Raw genomic sequence first — 15,097 nt, 5'->3', positions numbered from 1 at the left:
TTTGCCCGGGAAACACCAGTGGACTTACTCGGTCTTGGAGCTCGTCAGCTTGTCCAGATGCATGTTTCCGTTCCACCAAGGAAAAGCGTACGTTGACAGCCAATGCCGAGCAGGGGAGAAACAGGGAGGATCCCCCAAACACGTGGTTTCGGCAGCTGCTAGGAACGTCCCCCCAAAGCCCCCCTCTGGGGTCCAGCGAGCCTCGAGCAGCGGCTCCTCACAGCCATCCCGGCGCGTCGTCATGGCGGCTCTGCTCGGGAAAACCCCGGGAGCCAGATGTCGCGAGAGTACAGCAGCCCCAGGTTGAGAGCCAGAAACTAACCGAAAGTGGGGTTGGGCTGCTCGCCGCTCTAAAGCCAATGAGGAGCCAGGTTGGTGGGAAGGAAAGTTTGCTTTATTTCAGAGGCCGGCAGCCTGGCGGGGGAGGGGGCAAAGGCCTGTGCAAAGGCCGACTCCCCCCACTGACAATCAGTGGGCAAGAGCTTTTATAGACGCGGGGAGAGGGCTACACGCAGAAACAGCGCAGTCAGCTCTGACAGTCGTCTTGACGTTGGTCATCGGTGGTCTGATCGGCATCATCTTGATTGTTTTAAGTACAGTTAATCTTCAGTTCCAGGGTCAATTTGTTCCCATTTCTTTAAGGCCAGCTCTCAGAATTGTGGCAGCTTATGTCATGGTTACAGTCTGGTCATCATGTAGTTAACTTCTTCCACCTGGTGGAGGGGGTTTAAGTATCTGTAAGACAGCTCAAAGGATATGGCTCAGAATGTTATCTATAGCCCTTGAGGAGGAACTAAAGGTCCTTGACTATACTTAATGACAAAAGTATTATTATTTAGTCTTGTTGGACTGTTTTCCTTTGTTTCTGCATTTTCTCACTTCTCTGATTAAACTTATTCTTTGGCTAAAGTTTTTCCACAGACAAAAGGCAGACTGAGGACATGGGGGGCAAGCACCATAGGGTCCTGCTCTGTTTCACTATGCCTGTTCAATTTTTACATCAGGGTTATGCTAGCTATATAGAGTAAATAAGAGAGCTTCTCTTTTTCTTTCTTAATACTCTTCAACAGTTTAAAATAGTAATTATCTGTTACTTGAAGGTTTTGCAGAACTCATTCATAAACGGCCTATTGCCTTTTGGGAGGTGTTGATATTTATCTACTTTTCACTATCTACTATAGTTAATGATCTAAACAAATTTTCTCTTTTAGAGCCAATTTTTTTTTTAGATTATCATTTATCTCACCTGGATTCTCTAAGTTTGAATGCTGCCAAGTAGAAAGGTAGACTAAAAAACAAACAAAACAAAACAAAATGTTTCAAATAAATGGACTAATGAACATTTCCTTGTTTGGATTAAAGATGACATTGCTTCTTTCTACTTGACAATGGAAAAAAAATCCCAGTTTAGATAATACTTGGAGGAACTATGATTCAAACCACATTTCTGTATTAAGCAATTTATAAAACAAAACAATCCGGTTTCAAGTGTGTCTTGCTCAATACTAAATTTTGTTCTAATTGTCATAAGACAAACCTACATATGCAGATTATGTAGTTTCTTACATTTTAGATGAAAAATTAAACCCTTTGATAATGGAGAAACAATGAAAAGGTGCTTGAAAATAGGTGGAGACATTGAGATTCCTGACAAATGGTGAACACTGCTTTAGAGATGTGGACATCGCAGTGGGGTCACAAGCTCCAGGAGCACGTGGTGGGTGGTTGTGCAGTTGACATGGCACGCCCGAGAGCTGCCACAGGACAACCAGAGAGAGTGGGTGTTGATGTCATGGTTGTTTGCAAAGTGGCCTCTATAGTGTCCATCCACCCTTTCCCAGCTGCAGGGCTGTCCATCCACTCCCTCCCAGCTGCAGGGGTGAGACCCAACTAAACCACTCAGGCTAATCCCATCTCTGCTGTTAAGATTGGTTCTGGTAACCAGACTGAAGCAAATCATCCCAGGGCATTTGGACATAACATTTATGGGGTTGCATTGTTGGACCTCTGCTCTGGTTTTGAATTATATTCTTATGTCTGTACCTCTAGGGTTCTAAATAATTTTTGAACAGCTACACCAGCAGAGTTCAGCATCTGGCTTTACTAGTGGTATATCCTGCTTCTTTGGGAAAGGACATGACAATTTCCTAGTCCCCCTGGGCTCAGGCACAGGCTTCAGAGGTAACAACTCCAGATAGATAAGAATAGGGACATCTGGTTTCAGGCATGATCTAGGTGAGATAGGGACTTTAATCAGGGTTTTTAGAGTTGGGATTCTGGGGTTCTAAAACATGTTTAAATTGCTTCCAAGATAAAGTGCGTTTTCTTGGGAGAAGGCTTATTGTTTTTATTGGATTCTCCAAGGAGTCAATGAATTGAAAAGGGTTAGTGTACTAGTGAAGGTTTTCCAGAGATACAGAACCAATAGGAGATCTGAGAGGGGGGGGGGGGGAGGGAGATAAAATGAGGAATTGGCTTATGCAATTATTAAGACGAGTAAGTCCCACAAATCTGATGTCTGCAAGCTGGAGACCCAGGAAAGCCAGTGGTATGATTCACTCCAAGTTCAAAGGTCTGAGAATCAGGGGAGCCAATGATATAGATCCTAGTCCAAGGGCAGGAGAAGATGAAATGTGATGTCCCAGCTCAATCAGTGAGGCAGGGGAAAAAAGGGGACAAATTCCTCCCTCCTCTGCCTTTTGTTCTGTTCAGTTCCTCAACAGATTGGATGATGCCCAACCACTTGGGGAGGGCAATCCACTGGAGTGAGTCCACTGATTCAAATGCTAATCTCATCCAGAAACACCCTCACAGACACATCCGGAAACAATGTCTAATCTGGGCACCCATGGTCCCGTCAAGTTGACAGATAAAATGAACCAACACGGTTAAGAGCCTTGGTAGAGGTATCATAGACCATCTTCCTTGAGTTCAGGCAAAAGTGCAGAAGCAGTAATCCAAGGCTTGTGAGAATCAACAGAGTAGAGGCAGGTTTGTACCTCAGGTAAGAGACAGGATGTAACTCTCAGCCGTTCTGGCAGTGGTTCTCAATCTTGGCTGCATGTCAGGACCCTGGGGAACCTAGAGGAATTCCTGACGTACAGAGAAATGCCCCGTGAGTTGAATAAGACTGCATTGTATCCAGGTTGGAGGTGTTTGTGTTTCTGTGACTTAAATATTCTCATCAAGGGAACTTTGAGCAGATTCACCCAGAGAGGTCAAGTTCCTGCCTTCAGCTCTGCAGCCCCTCAACAGATCAGATCATAGTTCTCCAAGAAAAAAATCCCCTTTCCTCCAAGCAGGTAGAGTCAGACAATTTATACTTCTAAAGAAAATTACTTGGGAAAATAATTACTTGTGGTGGAATTAAAATTCAGTGTTTATGCACAGATACCAAAGTCTTACCTGCTCAGGATCTAAGGGATAACATTAAAAGTGTGCTTCATAATACTCTTGAATGGTATCTAGAAAGCACTGGAATGTATCCTACTGAATAAATAGCCTCATGTTTGTGTTGGGGCTTAACTGATATAAATACTCAGGACTTTTACCTGTTCCCCCACGAAGACTTCCATAGAGTCTAAAAGTTTAAAACCTTGTATTTTCTTGATATTCATCACAAATTTTCCAGTTTCTTGTCATCCCATTACTTCCAGTGGCAACCCCTTATATCACATTATCTCAACAAATCACTCATCAGAGTGATTATTTCAGAGAGAATTCTTTCTGAGCAAAAGCATTTATTTCTAAGATTTCCATTCTCTTTGCAGCCTATGAAGACTGATCATTGTAATTAGGCATAGTCACTATTTAATTTTGATTAGTGATCTACAAAGTAAACTGTAGAAACATGAAATATCCAAATCAGGACATAGTCTGAATATAAGGCATGTTAGCAATATACTTTGGTAAAATATTTAAAAGGGGTTTATTACTTAGCTGTTTTTAGCATTTATCTTAATTATTTAAAACCCTATTTTTTAAGCATTTAAATAATGCTTCCTGCAAACCCCCCTTTGGTTTGAAGGTAAGTAGGCATTAACTTTTTTTGCAGATGCTAACAAAAGCTTGAAATTAACTGCCCCATTCCACACTCTTTGCAGTTTTCCCCCGTCTCCCCAATATATTATACATCTTTGAGTTTCTGATCTTTCTGATGTAATGCATCAACTAAATTCTGCATTTTTTTAAAATAAGAAATATCAAACAAGACAAGCCTATGGTGAAAAGTTCATCAAGCACTTGAATTTAGTGTAGCAATTTGTCTGCCTCTTAATTCTAATTGGATAAACACCAGTTTCTGATGACCAGTTTAGGAACTGAATGATAGTGGGTGGTTTAAGTGACACATCTAGGGTGCATGAGGACCCTACCTCCCAGAGTGACTGACTTCACTCTCAAAGTTCTGGATGCTTGAGGCACTAGGCAGGCAGCTCTTCCTCTGAGCTGTCCTCACCGCTGGGAAATAAATCAGCAGAAAAGGCTCAGACTTCAGAGCCATCCATGTGGCCCGGGTTCACATCCCCTTTCGGTCACCCAATGCCCTGTGACCCCTGTGAAGGTCACAAACTGTAAAGCTCAGTTTCCCATTGGCAAAATGTGATTACTAATACCTACCTCAGAGGATTTTATGGGGATTACATAAGGTATCTGGCTGGGGGAGGGGGAGGCAGGCAATAAACAGAAATGATCCTTGTTGCATATTCCCAGAGTCTATTAGCATCACTGCATTTTCTTTCAGCAAAGAAAAACTTATGAAAATCCATTTAAGAATACTCACTTTTATATAACTGTATCTCCTAACATTTTCTAGACCAATAACTAATATTTATTGAATGTCTGCATTGTACCAGGGATGGGGCTCGGTACTAAGGATAGAGAGGTGAACAGGACAGACCCCAGCTTGCTGCTCCTGCATGTCACAGATAACAAAACCCATCCATTTACTTTGTTCATCTTCGGTGGTTTCAGCAAGGAGTCTAATAAGCCCTCCTAGTTTGAAAAACAAAAACAAAAACACACAAAAAGTATATTATTCCTTTTAGGAATTTACTGAATGCTAGCTGTAATAAGCATTTGTATCTTAATTCAGCTAATCCTCACAATAATCCTATGAGGCAGGTTCTATTATTATTGCCATTTCACAGAGGAGAAAACCAAGGCACAAAGAGATAAGTGATGTGTTCACATCACAGCACGAATACGTGGGCTGACCTTGGACTGTGGGCCCCGGCAGCCAGGCTGCAGACCCTGGCACTTAGCCCCTGCCTCCCCTGAGTCACGCAGGTGGAGCCAGGCCCGGAAGCAGCTTCGTCTTCTTGGCCTCCAGGACACAGGGCACATGTAGGCATGTTGTGCCGTGTGCCATGGATGCAGTTTGGACAAATGTCCATAGGCTCTGGGAAGAAAGAGGACCCGAACGAATTCTTGCTATCAGGTGGTTCTAGATCTAAAATTCTCAACCAGGAGGGGAAGGTGGGCAAAGGCTCACCCTTAAAACTTCTGGGAAGGGTTCCATGTGCAAAGAGAACTCACCCTGAGATGTGCTGGACTGTCCCGAAAACTCGTATTTCCTTCCAGGAGGGAGGGACTTTTATTAACAAAAAGTGGATTCAGTGAGTGTTTCTTTACTGGGGACATCAGGAGACAGAAATAGTGGGGCCTTCCTATAAATTGTGGCTCTGCAGTTGATGGTTTGGGGGTTGTTTGAAGTGGAGGGCCATACACGAAAGGAAGAGTTACATCAGGATCTGTAACCAAGAACCCTAACACTGACCCAAGAAGAATGGCTATGAGAAGAGCACCCCTGCCAAGTTCGGAGCCATGCACGGTCCCTACAAGTGACTGGCTTGCCCATGACCCCCGTCACACCGAATGCGTGTGTTATAAAAGGCAGCAGCGCTTGCCAGGGCTGTAGATGGCTGCACCAAGGCCAAACTCCCAACTTCACAAAGCTGTCTAAGCTGGTCAGCAGTCCTCCTGGGGCCTGGCGAGAAAGCTCTGCCCAGAAGAGGGCTCCACACAGAGCAGTGACTGACGGGCCTCACTGATCCGTTTCTTAACGGAGTTTGTATGTGACACATCCAGAGGGAATCAGCACCATAGGAGGCAAAGCAAAAGTGGAGAGACAGACACATTAAGAAGAACCATAACATGGAGAGACGTTAGCTATTAGCTCAGGAGCAGCAAAAGAGACAGATAGTGGCTGAGACACCCTTCGCCATGGAGCAGTGGACCCACGCAGTGATGCCCAAGGTGGGGTTTGCAAGATGATCCTCTGTAACATTAGAAGAAAATATTAGAGCACCTATTTACATTTCTTTATCTCATTGCTTCTTCATTTTTATTTTTTGCATACATTAAAAATACATATATTGGGGGAGAATCATCCTCAAATTTTTTCACTTTTGAAGGATCAAAAATGTTTGGAAGCCACTGCAAAAATGTATACAAAGCAGTAGATGCCCACATCTGCAGGGACAGCCACCAGAGTGATGTTACATCCAGAAAATGTTCCCATTTGCCATGAGACCCAGACCTAGGGCTGCTGTCTGCACCTATGTCTCTCCCTGTACTTCTGTACATTAAAGACCCACTAATGAGGTACTGCAAGTGAATCTCTGGAAATAGTCCAACCAACAGACAGTGGCCAATTTTGGTCTATGGTTTCATGAGGGCAACAGCCATATAAGAAGCTGAGGAGGGCTTCCCTGGTGGCTCAGTGGTTGGGAGTCCACCTGCCAATGCAGGGGGCATGGGTTTGAGCCCTGGTCTGGGAGGATCCCACATGCCACAGAGCAGCTAGGCCCGGGCACCACAACAACCGAGCCTGTGCTCTAGAGCCCATGAGCCACAACTACTGAGGCCCACACACCTAGAACCCGTGCTCCGCAGCAGGAGAGGCCACCTCAGTGAGAAGCCCGTGCACCGCAACAAAGAGTAGCCCCCGCTCGCTGCAACTAGAGAAAGCCTGTGTGCAGCAACGAAGACCCAACGCAGCCGAAAATAAGTAAATTAAATAAATAAATTTTAAAAATAAAAAAAAAGAAGCCTAAGATAGGGGAGATCAGAGCTACAACCTCAGAAGGAGACTCAAATGGTCACAGGGAGAAGATGTGAGCTGTCCCTGGATACCATCAGGGAAAGGAGGAATTTGGAATTGAGGCTAGCATCCTGTTGACCTGCATTAAAAATTTCATCTTTTCTATCATTTGCCCCCTTTTGGATGTACACCTCTGAGGTGGTTAACTCGAATGTGTTACATTGAACTTCCAGGTAGCTATACAGTAGAGCTCCCTAGGGATCATTTAACAGTAAACATTTAAAAAACAAAAAGAAATTTCAAGGCGAGGTCTCTAAAAGTCATCAAACTTTCACAGATTTTCATCAAATTTTCTACCTACTCTGTAGGTCTGGTAGCTGGAAAAGTTTTTCCAACAGAGAAAAACAAAGAAAAAATTGTAATAAAGAAATGATGAGAAATCCACTTAAGAAACAAAAATAGAAGCAATTTCCAAACCAGAATTGAAAGGATTTTAGTGATTTTATTCCATATCATTAAGCAAAAATGAAATAACTGCAAATATAATGTAACATGGTATTTTACGTATATTGTGTTCTAAATTCCGTAATTATTGCTGCTGATGGTTGAATTCATGAGCATGGTAACATAGATCAATGGTGATTAGCCATACTTTCCATGTTGTATACATGTGAAAACTTGGCTGTTTCTTCATAAATGACCTTTCTTGCAAAAGGAGAAAATCTTTTCATAAATAATTTCAATATTCTTTCATCTGTGGATACCCTCCCTCTTTGTCGATTCCATTTGTCCCAACTAAAAATATCTTAAGATGTTAATATACTGTAAGTTGTTATTGCAGTATTCATGATACCTCTGCTCCAGAAGGCCCATCCAACCACCAAAAGTTCAGTCAGGTTGCTGCCAAAACACCTCTCAGCTCTGTTTATGTGTCCATGTCTATCCAGCAAGGCTGACAAACACAAAGAGAAATTAATCATGGTCTCTGGGCTAAAGGAGCTTGCACTCTAGCAGGGAAGACAAGACATGCGCATAAATAATTATGTCACAAGATCAAATACGCTGTAGACTGGACAAATGGCAAACATAAAATGTGGAAGGATGTCAGGAAGGGAGCATTCACTTCCAGTGGAGGGGGAGGGCGTGTCATAAGATTTACAGAGAAAGGTGCATTTGATTCAGGCGTTAAAGGACAAGTAGGATTTAAGAAGCCAGGAGAGGAGGAAGAGGAGGAGAAGGCAGAGGAGAGGGAGAAGGAGGGGAGGAGAAGTGGTGGGAGCTGGGGTGGGGGGCAGGAGGGTAGGGAGAAGGAGAACCCGAAAATCACAACTTCTAAGACAAAGAATGGAAAAACTTGGAGTCTGGTTTTAAAAAAGAAAAAGAAAAAGCAAGTTATGGGATAGAGTTAGCTCCAAAGTAATTAGAGACAAGTACAGGAGTAGGTAATAAAGAAGGATAAATTAGTTGGTTGGTTGGTTGGTTGGTTAAAAGGCTACGGTTAAAGCATCTTCTCTTACCTTTATCTGTTTCCTTCTTCCAGCCTTGTTTGTCCTCATTCCACTTTAGAAACCCATGAACTACTGGTTTTGTTTATTTGTTTACTTACCAGACTCTCTTCGTGGACCAGGAGCTCCCTGAGGGCAGGGCCATGCTGTAGGAACCATCTCTGTATAGTAGTCATCTGGTTATGTTCAAGATTTTGTTATTAGTGACCAAGTCTAAACATTAACAGAGGAGGAAAACAGGACAGCAGCTCAGCAAGGCACCTGGAAAGTCAAACTAACCTGGGTTGGAGTCAATCTCTGCCACTTACTCAGTCTGAGCAAGACTTCACACAGACACTTCCCTGACAAACATACATTACCCTCATTTGTAAAATTTTCATAATAACACTTACCTCCTAGGGCTATTGTAAGGATTCAATAAGCTAATGTGTGCTAGACCTTTAGCACATTGCCTGGGACATAGTAAGCGCTTCATTTACATGTTATCTTATTATTTAACATTAAATACAGCTTGTCAGTGACGCTTGGAAGGCTGCTCAAGATATCAGCGTGACATTGGTTTTATGTTCAAAGCACAGAGGCTGGATAATAACTGTGATTTTTTTGGAATCTAAAATAGTACCAACATGATTCTCTATATGGTGGGTATATTTCTAAAATATTGTTTCTATTTTTACATATGACACACACACACAGAATTCAGAAACACACAAATATACAGTGTAATGTATAATTATGTAGTAAATATGCTTGTAACCAATATCAAAGATATAAAATGGAATATTGGTTGCTCCTCTGAAGCCCCCCCCATGACACTTCCTATTCACAATCCTCTTTCTCTCTCTGGAGGTGACCACCGCCCTGATTCTTATGGTGGGAGGTCTTGTCCTAGCTCTCCTAGTGTTTCTTTATAGTTTTATTCCCTACAAAGTGTGGTTTCTCTTATTTTTCAATTTTATGTCAATTAGAAATATACTGGGCTTCCCTGGTGGTGCAGTGGTTGGGAGTCCGCCTGCCAATGCAGGGAACACGGGTTCGTGCCCGGGTCCAGGAAGATCCCACATGCCGCGGAGCGGCCGGGCCCGTGAACCACAACTACTGAGCCTGCGCGTCTGGAGCCTGTGCTCCGCAACAAGAGAGGCCGCAACAGTGAGAGGCCCGCGCACCGCAATGAAGAGTGGCCCCCCTGCTCACCGCAACTGGAGAAAGCCCTTGCACAGAAACGAAGACCCAACACAGCCAAAAATAAATAAATAAATTTATTAAAAAAAAAAAAAAGAAATATACTGTATGCATTCTTATGTGCCTTGCTTCTTTTGATCAATATCGTGTTTGTAAGATTCTTTTTAAAGAAGCTCTATTTTTTCATTTTACATTGTTATAGAATTGCAATGTGCTAATGGATGTACCACGATTTATTCATCCATTTAATGTTTATGGCCATTATACCGCTAATGGACATTTGGTTCATTTACAGTTGAAGACTATTATCAAAATTCTGCTTAGAACACTCTTATACTTCTCCTGAGGCACAGTTGTGTGCATTTTTCTAGAGATATACCCAGAAGTGGGATTGCTATGTTGTGAGGTATGTGTAGCTCCAATTTTGTTGGAAAATGCAAACTGTTTTCCAAAGTAATTGTAGTCATTTCTACTCCTACCAACAGTGTATGAGAGTTCTGTAGTCCACATCCCAGCCAACACTTGTTATTATCAGATTTTTAATTTTGCCACTCTGGTGTGTGCACTGGGATCTCAGCTTGTACCTTCTGATTATTAATGAACTTGAGCTTCTTGGCATCTTCTTATTAGTTGTTTGGGTGTCCCTTTTTGTGAAGTGCTTATTCAAGTCTTTTGCTTATTTTTTTCATTGGGTTGTCTGCCTTTTTATAACTGATTTTTGGATACAAGTTCTATGTTGATTATGTGTTGCAAATATCATCTCCTTCTGTGGCTTGTATTTTCACACTCTTTGTGGTGCCTTTTCATGAGTTTGATTACTCAAGTTTAATGTCATTACAATCTTTTTTCTATCATATTTTAAAACCTTGCCCAATGGCAGAAAGATATGTATAATCATATAAACACTTTTAAATGTTTCTTTTCACATTTAAGTTTATAACCCACATGAAGTTGATCTTTGTGTGTGGTGTTAGGAAGGGGTCCGGTTTCATTCTTTTCTCCTTTAGATACTTAGTTATCCCATCATCATTTAACAAGAAGACCTTCATTTCCCCAACTGTTCTGGACTACCTCCTTTATCATAAGTCATACCAGTCTATGCGTGAGTCTGTTTTGGCTATCCTTATTCTTTTTCAGAAGTCTGTTTATCTGCGACAGATCCACACAGTCACGACTGATATCGCTTCACAAATCCTGATATTTGGCAGAACAAATCCTCTCTCCTCATTACTCTTCCTCAAGAGTGGCATGAATATTCTTGGGATTTTTTTATTTCTTTGTAAAATTTAATATCAGCTGGCCAATATGAAAATCAGTCTCTGGGGATTTTTATTGGGATTCCATTGAATATGGAGATTGATTTGGGAAAAACTTAAATCTTTAATATATCGACTCTTTCAATCCACGTACATGACATATCACTCCATCTATTTAGATCTCACTTAATTTCTCCCAATAATGTTTTGTAATTTTTCTTATAGAGTGCTTGTACATTTTTTGCTAGCTCTTTCACTAATGTAAATGTCTGGGTTCTTTTTACTGTATATCAAATCATTTATAATATCTTGCATTTACTGGATCCCTTCTGTTTTTCAGATATTATACCAGACACTTCAAATATACTATGTGTTACAATCCTCACAGCAACCTTATTAGCTACTCCTACTATTATGCCCATTTTACTCATGAACATACTGATGCTCAAAAGGGTTAAATACATCACTCAAGGTCTCACAGTTAATAAGTAGCCAAGCCAGAATTTGGACCCAGGCTTATCTGATTCCCAAATCATTCTATGATACTATCTTGGAGGGAGACGTGCCCTGAGGGAGTTGAATGCATTTCAGGTATGCTTTGATGGGTAGGAAAGACTGAGGGCCTGGGGCACTGACCAGGGAGGATGGAAGGATGCAAGGGATCCCAAGCACTCAGGAAACTGAAGTAAGGTGTTGAGATGAGCAATGATGGGGGATCACATAAAGTAGGGAGGTGCTGAAGACAAGCATCTCTCAAGCCGCCATATTTCTTAAGGCAAAGAGAAGTCAATCAATTAGCCTGGGTGGAGCTAATTGGCTTGGAGCTCCCGGGTGTCAGGTTTGCTTCAGTGGCATCACTTCTGGACACACAGAGGTCATATCAGCAGTCTATGTTATCCACTTGCTATTTTTAAAGTGAATTTTATTACCCAATTTTCCAGTCTCTTTCAACTGGTACCTTTCATTCGGATTTTCATCTTGGCATATGCATTTCCCCTAATGCTTACAGCTGTTTGCTCAAGCCAATTTTGAGGCTAATTTTGGGAGAACTCATCTATACTGAATAGACAGGGCATATGAGAACATGCCTCTCATATAGAAGATTTTTATGAACAAAAATTCTTTGATATAGTTCCTAACCATCAATCTGCATTTTTAAAATGTAGTTAAGAGTGCAATTGGCCAGGAACTCTAAGAAGCACGATGACAGGACAGATGGTCCAAGATTCTTAATGTCTGATGCTAGACTTTAAAATGCTGCTGTTCCATAGTGTTGATCTGCCTGCCTCTTGAATTCCTCAGAAAATGCATGTTGCATTGTAGTTGATTTTGAAGAGAAATAGCTGTATAAGGTGAGCAGCCGTTAAATGCAGCTCTGGAATAATTGGCCTTCCTCCGTTGTTCAATTCATAATAGCTGCAATAGCTCAGACTGCTAAAATAGATCCAATTATGTAGAAAAATATTAAAGGAACAGCAAGTATTTCCTCAGCTATCATGCCTTGACTAGAAAGTAAGCAAGGATTTTTTTTTCTTAGTTTATGACTCTACAGAAATGTAAGGTCCAATAAAATACAGAAACCCAGAAATAAAAATATAGAAGAAAACTTCCACTTAGCATAGGTTCAGACAGTACTGAAAACTACAAAAGTAAAAATACAATGGGGATGTGGCAAGATTATAAAAAGTAAGATGCATGATTTGTTTAAGAACTTGGACGCATATTTAACACAGTATAAATTTTTGTCAGGAAAAGAACTGTAGTACACATTTGTATAAATACTTAAAATTTTAAAATAAAAATAAATTAGTAAATGAATAAGGAGATTCATATATTTGCTGTATATTTTATCTCATGGTAGATGTACGTTATCTGAGATAAATGCTAATAAACAATGTCAGAAATTTGAGCATTAGTGTATTCAGTAAATTACTTAATCATTTCAAAGTATATTCAGCTTCTTTCCCCATTTTGCCCTAATTTTAGCACCTCGTTTTGTGAGCCATTTCTAATTTCACTTGTCAATTGTTGCATTCCTATTTCCCCTATTTAGGGAGATTTCTTAGATCCTTTTGATTGTCCTTTCCATAGCTCTTCAACTTTAAGCTAGCCCCACCTTATGATATTTTTAAAAATACTTTTAAAAATGTTAAAAAATTGGGAAGACACTTTCAAAAAAAATTATGTTGTTCGTGGTTGTTAGGTCCTCAGGCCAGTTCATCTAAACAAAACAACACAAAACCATTTCTTGCAAATTGTTTCTGGAGTTTAACTCCAATAATACTTCAGAGTCTATATACCATTTCTTACAATTATATCGTGGGAAATAAATTCCTTTTCAACCTGAGATGTCAGAGATGCATTTTAGGGACTTCCCTGGTGGTCCAGTGGTTAAGATTCCGCGCTTCCACTGCAAGGGGCGCAGATGCGATCCCTGGTGAGGGAACTAAAGATCCCACATGCCACGTGGTGCAGCCAAAAGAGGAAAAAAGAAATGCATTTTATTCCCTTACTGCAGTGGGACTTGGACCTCCCCTTCATCTGTCCCTTCTACCTTCTGAGGTCTGACAATGGTGAGACCTTGTCCAACCCAGGACACTTAGGGGGGCTTCTGTAGGCTAGAGTAGGGGCTCCAGCCAGCAGGACAAATAGTGTGCTCCTGGAAATGTGGAAAATGAGGCAGTGCCTTGGGTGGAAGTTTAGGGAAGAGGTACAGGTTCAAGGTCAAGTTTCTGGGTCAAGGCTTTCTTTTGATATTCTGATTTAGCCTAGGTCTTGCCTCCTCTGTCAATGTTCTGTTCCTGATACAGTTCACAAGTAGTGGTGCCCCAGTCTCTCTTTTCCTTTCCACTACCTGTTGCCTCTACCCAAGACGGCATTCCTCCCTGACCAAACATGAACAAGATCAATCTGCCTGCTTCTCCCCTGTAGCCTTCATGCAAGGACATGAGCCCCTTGAAAAGTTCTTAAGGGTTTTGACCACTGAAGGTGATTGGGAAACGCATGGGTGATAAGGTGATTCCTTCTTTCTGTCTGTCCTCTCTTTCCCCCCAAAACATGGAAAGGAATATCAGGTCTGCACATACATGTTAATAATGAGTCTTGCACATAAAGGCTCAAGTCAGAGTTCCTCCATCTCATGGTGTCTGAAACAAAAGCCTTCTGGGACCTTTTTTCACTGAAGAAGCTACTAACTGCCCCCTTACAGGAATGTGTGGAGGATGAATTAGGGTAACGTGGGTCAAAGTACTCAGCACAATGCTTAGCACACACAGAACGTCTTAAATAAATGATCACTTCTTTTCCCTTATGGGCCTTTCAAAGTTTGGTCAAATGAGGGAAGCAGCTATTTTTGCAAAGCCAACAACCACTTGGCAGGTTTAATTTGAAAATTAACATACCAGTATGTATTCTGCAAATCCTGTTAACAGAGGTTGTCAGATAGTGGGTCCACTGAATTCATTACACTTGACATCTTTAACAAGTAAGCACAGATGGCAATTTGTAGTCAATGGTAATCTCAGATCAAACTATTTTAGCATCAAAATTTGACTTATTATGAATTAATCTTCTCAGTTTGGGGTTTTCTTCTGTGTAGAAATATTTGCTCATGAGCTCTCTGAATACAAAGAAACCCGAAAAACTAAAATGTAATTTTTGCAGTTAACAATAGAACACAAGTAAGCTAAATTCTGCCATAAAGGGTATTGTTTTAGGGATGAAGTTCATAATATGGGAAAAATTATAATATAAATGATGTTGTCAAGTCATATTTTTTCATGCCATTACTCCTTGTTTGATGTTGTAGCAGGAAAAAAAAATGAAACTAATAGTTTCAGAGGGACTTCTTATGGGAGTTAGGAATTCTGGTTTGGATTCTTCTGAGCACATCAGGTTTTCTTCACTGGAGAATGGAAAACCATTTCAAGGGGGTAACATAAAAAAGGACTGGGGATGAGGCAAAAGGGAACAAATAAAAATGGGACAAAGGCGTTAATGGCAGGTCGTCTTGGGTTTGAATTCCAGTTTACCACTCAGTAGCTCCATAATGGTGAGCAATTTAAACTCTGCAGATCTTAATTTCTTCATCCATAAAGGGGGAGTAATATCTG

The 15,097-nt window shown here is 41.2% G+C and overlaps 1 long non-coding RNA gene across 2 annotated transcripts in view; it reads right to left on the bottom strand.

Moving 5' to 3' along the window:
* Positions 1-381: 381 nt before the first annotated feature.
* The window catches only part of LOC309625721, an 87,120-nt gene continuing 72,404 nt past the window's right edge, over positions 382-15,097 (bottom strand). Inside the window, exons 2-4 of one of the 2 annotated variants that reach the window (XR_014242703.1) lie at positions 8,649-8,760; positions 7,896-7,994; positions 382-1,288 (exon numbers count right to left, since the gene is read on the bottom strand). This is a non-coding gene — a long non-coding RNA (uncharacterized lncRNA). Of the gene's footprint in view, positions 1,289-7,895; positions 7,995-8,648; positions 13,140-15,097 lie in introns of those variants that run through there. The other variant, XR_014242704.1, reaches the window with a different exon arrangement.

The sequence above is a fragment of the Balaenoptera borealis genome (genome assembly GCF_965194805.1).
Source record: "Balaenoptera borealis genome assembly, chromosome: 3".
Lineage (NCBI taxonomy): Eukaryota > Metazoa > Chordata > Mammalia > Artiodactyla > Balaenopteridae > Balaenoptera > Balaenoptera borealis.
The sequence above is the reverse complement of the archived record's forward strand: the minus strand, read 5'-3'. Positions and strand labels throughout refer to the sequence as shown.